The sequence below is a fragment of the Zootoca vivipara genome, chromosome 11, assembly GCF_963506605.1.
Source record: "Zootoca vivipara chromosome 11, rZooViv1.1, whole genome shotgun sequence".
In the NCBI taxonomy this organism is placed as follows: Eukaryota; Metazoa; Chordata; class Lepidosauria; order Squamata; family Lacertidae; genus Zootoca; species Zootoca vivipara.
In genome coordinates this window covers 56,466,826-56,473,723 of record NC_083286.1, presented here as the reverse complement: position 1 = coordinate 56,473,723, position 6,898 = coordinate 56,466,826, and the positions used below count along the sequence as shown (strand labels likewise).

At 51.2% G+C, this 6,898-nt stretch overlaps 1 protein-coding gene across 2 annotated transcripts in view; it reads left to right on the top strand.

Moving 5' to 3' along the window:
* Window positions 1-1,576: 1,576 nt before the first annotated feature.
* The window catches only part of SETBP1 (SET binding protein 1), a 260,050-nt gene continuing 254,728 nt past the window's right edge, over window positions 1,577-6,898 (top strand). The window contains exon 1 of one of the 2 annotated variants that reach the window (XM_035100397.2): window positions 1,577-2,736. The gene's annotated coding sequence lies outside the window, so the exon portion shown is untranslated. Of the gene's footprint in view, window positions 2,737-2,810; window positions 2,955-6,898 lie in introns of those variants that run through there. The other variant, XM_035100398.2, reaches the window with a different exon arrangement.

Sequence of the window (6,898 nt, the reverse complement as noted above, 5' to 3'; positions counted from 1 at the left end):
TTTTATGTCTGCATCTAATCTTGCCCCTTTCTAAAATTTATTTATTGTTGTGTGTTTCGATTTTTTAAAAATCTACCAAATAATAAAATAGAATAAAATTGGGACTAGGGTTTTTTTTTTGGGGGGTGGTGGTGGTGGAAGGTGTATGTGCTGTGTAACCACAATGGTGGTTAATAAGGCTGGGGTCTCCTAAGAAAAGCTTTTCAGCCCAGGTACCCGCCTCTTTCAGAGAGAACTCCCTGGAATTTAAGAGAACCAAGACCAACTTGGCTGTGAGTCCTGGAAGACCTGCTCCCCGCTTTGCTGGCCTTTTCCTACATGACCTGGGAAAAGGACTGACTCCAGCTACAAAAGCTGAGGCTGCTGATCAGACCCTTGGGGTGGGTGTTGTGGGGTTATTTTTGTTGCTGTTGCTTTTGCATCTTTATTTTCAGACCTTATGATGATTTGTGCGGAAATTGTTTCAGTTTGGCGCTGTACTTTTTGATGTGTTTTAGGTATTGTTGACAACGACTTGCGTTGTGTTTGCGGTGATATAAACCTTGCCCTGTTGTAACCCACTTTGTGCATAGTTTTAACTGTGGAAGGGAGGCATACAAATAGAACGGTGGTGATCCAATGTAGTGTTGTTGCTGCACCCGTCTGTCTTGAGGAGGCCCGGCTCTAGGGGTAGTCTCGGTGGTGCAGGGCGCCGGGCTGGCAGGAGGGCGCTGTGTGCCGAAGCCGTGCTGTGCGCTGCGCCCTCCCACCAGGGTGGGGGCGCCGGAGCGATCTCCGCGCCACGGCGCCACGGCGCCCGACCGGCTTGAGACGGCCCTGGTCTTGAGAGACAATGGAGTGCGCCGTCAGGGGTGAAGTCAAATCTGTGCATTAGCAACACCAAAGTGAAACTCCCCGGGGTGTTTCAAGTTACAAGAAAGGATATTACTTTCTGACAGTAAGAGCTGTTTGATTGAGGAATGGACTTCCTCAGAAGGTGGTGGACTCTACTTCCTTGGAGGTTTTTAAGCAGAGGTTGGATGTGGCCATCTGCCATAGATCCTTCAGCTGAGATTCCTGCATTGCAGGGGGTTGGACTAGAGGACCTTCCAACCCTATGATTCTATGATACTGTACCATCAAGAATACTACTATTTTATTGGGTTTTGTTTCGTTTTGTTATTATGCTATGTAAATTGTGTTGTTAATGTTGTATGGTGCCAGGGGATCTTCAGATAAAGGGCGATATATAAATCGAATAAATAAATAATATATTTGTGTGTGTTTGTGTGTGTGTGTGTGTGTGTTATGGCTCGGTAGGTTAGAACACTGTGTGGATAACACCAAGGTTGCAGGTTCGATTCCCTTATGGGACAGCTGCATATTCTTGCATTGCTGGGTTGGACAAGATGATCCTCAGGGTCCCTTCCGACCATTCTTTGATTCTATGATTCTCTCTCTCTCTCGACGCTCCTTTCCCGTGCTTGGCCACCGGGGGCGCTGGAAGAGTAGGGGAAAGCGACGGAGGGGGGAGCTATGGAGCAAGCCAGAGACCTGCAGAAGCCACCGGCGGCGGCGGCGGCGGCAACAGCAGCAGCAGCAACGACGCACCGAGGAGGCGACAGTGTCGACGGCGGCGGCGGCGCAGGCTTCTCCTCTCCGGCTCGGATGAAACTGCGGTGATCGGCAGAAACCGTTTCTCCAGCAGCCCTCGAGGGCTCCCCGAGCCAGAGCGCGAGAGGAAAGCAAGCGAAAGGGAGCCAGGCAGGTCGCCCTTGGAGCCGCGAGCGGGAGCAGCCGGGCGCAGGCTGGGGTCCCGCTCGCGCCCCCGGATTTGCTCTCCCGCGGATCCACCGGCACCCCCGGAGAGAGAAAGAGAGAGCGGGGAGGACCCCAAGCGGCAGCTCGCCTCGCGTCGACGGGGATTTTACACCAGAGCATTGATTTCCCTTCTTCGCAACGAGAAGAGCAATTCCTTCCCTCTCCCTTTCTCCTCCCCTCCCCAGTCTTTCTCCTTCTTTTCTTCCCTCCCCTCCACTGCCCCCCCTTTTAAAAAAAGCCCGTAGCAATTTTTAAAACCTCCCTCCGCTTTTAATATTTAATACATATATATATCTTTTTTGTTTTTGCATGCGTGATTTGTTTTGAAAAAAGAGAAATTGTTCGAGAGGCGCCATTTTTCACCTCCTTGGGAGGAAAAAAAAGGAGAGGGGAAAATCTGTTTCCATCTCCCTTGTTTCTCGACCGTGTGCAATCGCCTCCCTTTCCTTTTTCTCGTCCTCCCTCCTTCCTTCCCTCCCTTCTCCTCCCTCCCTCTTTCCTGCGTGGGGGTCTCCACCTAGCAGCCCCTCGCGAACCCGCCCCTCCGCCTCCCCCCTCCCGCCCCCCCATCTGACAGTTCCCCGCGCGCCATGGCGCCCCTGCGCCAAAATCGCCAAACAGAAGCGGCAGCCGAAGGAGCAATAATACCTTAGGGGGCGGGGAAGGGTGCGTTGCTTTGCTTTTATTTTTATTTTTATTTTAAAAAAACAATCTTTTGGAGGGGTGCAAAAAGGGACTTAGGGGTCGGGATCTGGAAACCCGCCCCTCCCTACTCCGTTCACACGCCTCCCCAACCTCCCCTCTACACGCATCGCGGCCGGCTGAAAAGAATCCTCGCGAAACGCGGAGAAAGGAGAGGCGAGGCGCGCGCTGCTCCCAGGAAGGACTTGGGGAGCTTAGCGAAGCCGGGCGCTTGGCTTTCCGAGAAGATAATGGGTGAGTCCTCATGAGCTATGGGTGGGTGCTTGGGGGAAGGGCTGGGAAGCTTTTTTGGGGTGTGTGTGTGTGTGTGGGGGGTTCCAGAAGGCTGGCGGAGGGGTGCCAGGAGGACGAAAAGTTGAGCTCCTTTTTGGAGGCGCGGGAAAAGGGAGATTTCCCCGCTGCTTCTTGACGCTGCGTTTGCTGCTCAAAAGTCACTCGTATTGCAATAACCTGTGAGTATTATATGCAGATATTAGTTGCGGATCTGCGTGGGTTTGATGTGCTTTTGTTTTTTTTAAGGGGTGCGAGGGAAAGTGGGGGGGGTCGTGATTTGGGTGCTGGAAGGAGTTTGCCCAAGGACGCATGCGGCTAGGCGTGTTTACTCGGAAATAAGCCCCCATCCAGTCACTCCAGGCACAGGCAGTGCTCAATGGGGCTTACACCCAGGTAAGCCTGCGGAGCAGACTCCTCTCCCTTCCCTTTAAGCTGGCTCACTGTGACTTGGGATGGCAGTAAGTCCCACAACCACCACCCTCGGCTGAATTTAGAGAGAACAGGCGTCGGATCGGGCCCCTGTAGGCGCTGGCTTGGGAGCAGGCCCCGATCCAGTCGGTTTGCTGCTGAGGAAAGCTGCCCAGCTCGCGGCGCTTGCGCGGCTGTCAATTTCCCCGCGCGCTTTACTTGGGGCTGGGGGACGAAGCAGGACTTCCTGCGGGAGGGATCCGGCTGCAGGGCTGTTGCAGGCTTACTTTTGCACGGCCTGCAGGGCACTTGCTCGCGAGTAGGCTGACCTGCGAGCAAAACAGGAGCCAGGATCGGGTTACAAAGGGGGCAGGCCTGGGACTTATCCCAGAGTAAGCATGCGTATAGGACTGGGCTGTTAAATTCCTTTCCCCCCCCACGACCCACCTACCCGTAGTACCGCGCCTGCTTATGGGGTTTGGCTGGGGGGTGGGGTAGAGGTAGGTGGCAGACTTGGTGTGTCTGAAGTGTGCGGAGCGGGTGGCAAGCATTGGCTCTCGCTTGCAGCTTCCAGCGTGGATCTTGCGAGAGTAACGAGCTTCGCGCCAGGGAAGTGTGGCTGTCGAGGAGAATGTGATGGCAGCGCTGCTTTTTTAAAAAGAGAGAGAGAGAGAAAGAAAAAGGGCAGGCATCAGAATTTGGGGGTATTGCACAGTGCACTATGGCCACACCGTTTCATGTTTCCGCGGTTTGCATTATATTTTGGCTCCCCACCCCCACCCCTCCTCCGTCCAAGCCTTTTGCGAGGCTCTTCGAGTGCTATTTTGACATTGGCAAAAGGACACTCTGGCAACTACTACAGTTTGCAGCGCACAAACAAGCCCTGCTCGCTCTGTGTGTTTGTCCGTCTAGCAGGGGCTGGATAATTAACAATGCAGGTTTTCTCTTCGCCGCCCCTCCCCCCTGTTTGTGTCAGAGTCAACCTCGTTAATAGATCGGCTACTAATAAATCCAGGATTACCCTTCAGCTACCCTCCCATGCCTTAGTTTTTTTTTTTAAAAAAACCCCAACACCTACAAAAACCACAGTGTCTGCCTCTTCTCCACCTCCCCTCCGAATCCCCGAGCTCTGCTTCTGATTCCTGCAAACACTTGCTGTGCTTTTTCCTTCCAAAGCTATTTATTTATTTGCAAGAGAGGAGAGAAAATGCTGGAGGTTGAAGGCATTAAGAAAGCGAAAGAGCTTGTAGCACATGTTGGGGCGAGGGCAGGCGGTGATCTTAGCCTCTGGTTTCCTCCCTTTCCTTTCCTTTCCTCTGCTCATGCTGCGTGCTTTGAAAAATGAAATAAAAATAAAAGGCTGAAATAGCCTGATAGCAAATGCTGCAGGGCTTGATATCAAGTGATAAGCTGGAATATATACTTTTGTGTTTGGTGGAGCGATGGCTCCTTTGTAATGCAGAATTGTGATGTATTTGGGGCATCATAGAAACACCATACAGGTTATGTTGTGTCCAGAAGATGGAGAGAAGAGGAGGATTTCTTTCGGTGTAGTTTTAATGTAAGGTTACCAGATGCCCCTGTTTCCTGGGGACAGCCCCCAGATTTACAAATCAGTCCCCATACAAAATCCATTGAAGTTGAAAAGTGTCCCTGGATTCATTGAAAATAAAATAAAATCTGGTAACCTTATTTTAATGGGGTTTCTCTCTCAACCCGGGAACATTGCAACCTCCCCAAAATTTTATCTCGGCCACCCACTAAAGTTGTGGTTTAGGATATCTAGTTCGCATTGTTGTGATGATTTCATATGGGAACTGGCTTTTGTGTGTGCCTTCTCTTCATCTGGATGTGTTGGAGGCTACAGATCGAGTTTGAACCTGTTTACAGTGTGTGTGTGTGTGTGTGTCAACTTTGCCTAGCAGGGAAGAAAATAAACCCAAGTCCTCCCCCACCCATGCCCTTCCCTCCCCCACTGCTGAATCCAAACCGAAGCAGAGGCAGAGGGAAAAGTGGGAAGAGCAGCTTTTGTAGGAAAACCCCACCAGCGTTGCAGTAGTGATGTTTTCCTTTGCATGGGGTGGGTGGCTTTTGGTGTACGGGGTGAGGTTGTCTGGGTGTGAAGGAGGAGTGGATGGGATCTGGGAGGAGCTGGTGGCTGGGAGGGTGAGCGGATTCAGACCTGCATGGCCTTGAAAAGGTTCCTCCTCCAGATCAGTTCCTCTGTGGCGGTTCCTATAGCTCTTCTGTGCATGGGTCATCTGAAGCATCTTTTTTGCTCCTGGCCTATTTCCTTAGTGCCTGGAGGAGAGACTGCAGTGGCAGCGAAGGGCAAGTGTTCCTGTGTTTAGTGTTTTGGAGCATCTAGGCTCCTTATTCCAAGAGAATGGGAATGGGAAGTAGAGAGCCCGGTTTCTGTTTCTTCTCTCTAGAAAGCTACCTAGGATGAATTCATACTGGGGGCGAAATGCTATTTATTCTGAGAACCCTAGCAGAAGTCCTCTTGAACTCAAGAGCTGAGTATCTCTCCCTGCTCCTAGCGATGCTCTGCTCCTGCACAAACTTCCTAGAGTTTGCATTCTGATGTAGCGGTTCTCCCTCTCCCTGCCCCAGATTCCCACATGGGTGCCTTTTCACGGAGGCGGAACGGAATTGGCCCAGAGATGAAGAGGATGCAGGAAATCCTCAAGATTGGTAGGAAGTGAGCTTTCTAGGAAAGGTCTCTGAACATTAGCTGAGAGCTTGAGAAGAGGGGGAAGAGGACTGATTTTTGTTATGCTTCCTCTCTTGACTTATGGAAGCAAACGGTGGTCTAGACAGAGCCCTGTCGGAAGTAGGTGGCATGTAACCAAGTGGAAGGGAGAGGAAGCATATGCGGCCCATATTTTCGCCTCCCACCCCGCCCTTTCGCCTCTTACTTTATATTGAAAGCAGAGGTGTTTCATTAACTCTAAGTTGTCAGCAGCCCGGCAGTGCGGTCAAAGTGGTGAGGCGAGGGAGCGATGCCGGCCAGCCCGCTCAGGGGTGGGGGCACCCAGTGTGCCATTGCCTTATATGTACATCTGTGGAGTTGAAAAGGATGTTCCAAGCAAGCCGACTGTTGATCCTGCTCATCTTCTTGCTGGCGGGTGGGGAGAGAAGTAACTTGATCCCTTCCATACTGACAGGAGGATTTTGCAGGGTGGCCAAGAGCTTGCAATTCTGGCCAGCTTGAAAGGGTGCATTCAGTCCTGGGAACCTCGGTGGCAATGGATTTTTATTAAGAGACACATGTATTTAAAGTCACGCCCTGCCAATCTGATGCAAAGGGCCTGACAAGCTTTTGGAGCTGGGCTCAACTTGCTGAAGGAGTTCAGAAATAACCAAGTGCCCGGACCTTTAGACAGAAGGAGGGTTTTTACACTCTTAACCAATAGAAGTATAAAGGGGGGACATATCGATTGTCTCAACTTTGTGATAATCTGAATTCACTGTAGGTTTCCCTGCCAAAGCTTTATCTCTGTGTGATCCTAAGAAAACCGCCTTCCTTTTTTCTGAGCATCCGATGATACAAAGTTTCTCTCCCTCGCCTCCTCGGTTTTTTGTTTTGAATCTGTTACTTTGTGTTATGGTCTCCTTTTGGACATTATTTCTATTTCAAATCTACCTTGTCTTTGACAGTTCAGTTTTTCCACCTTTTTTCTTGCAAGGCTCCGTTGCCCTTTAACAGCTGCTG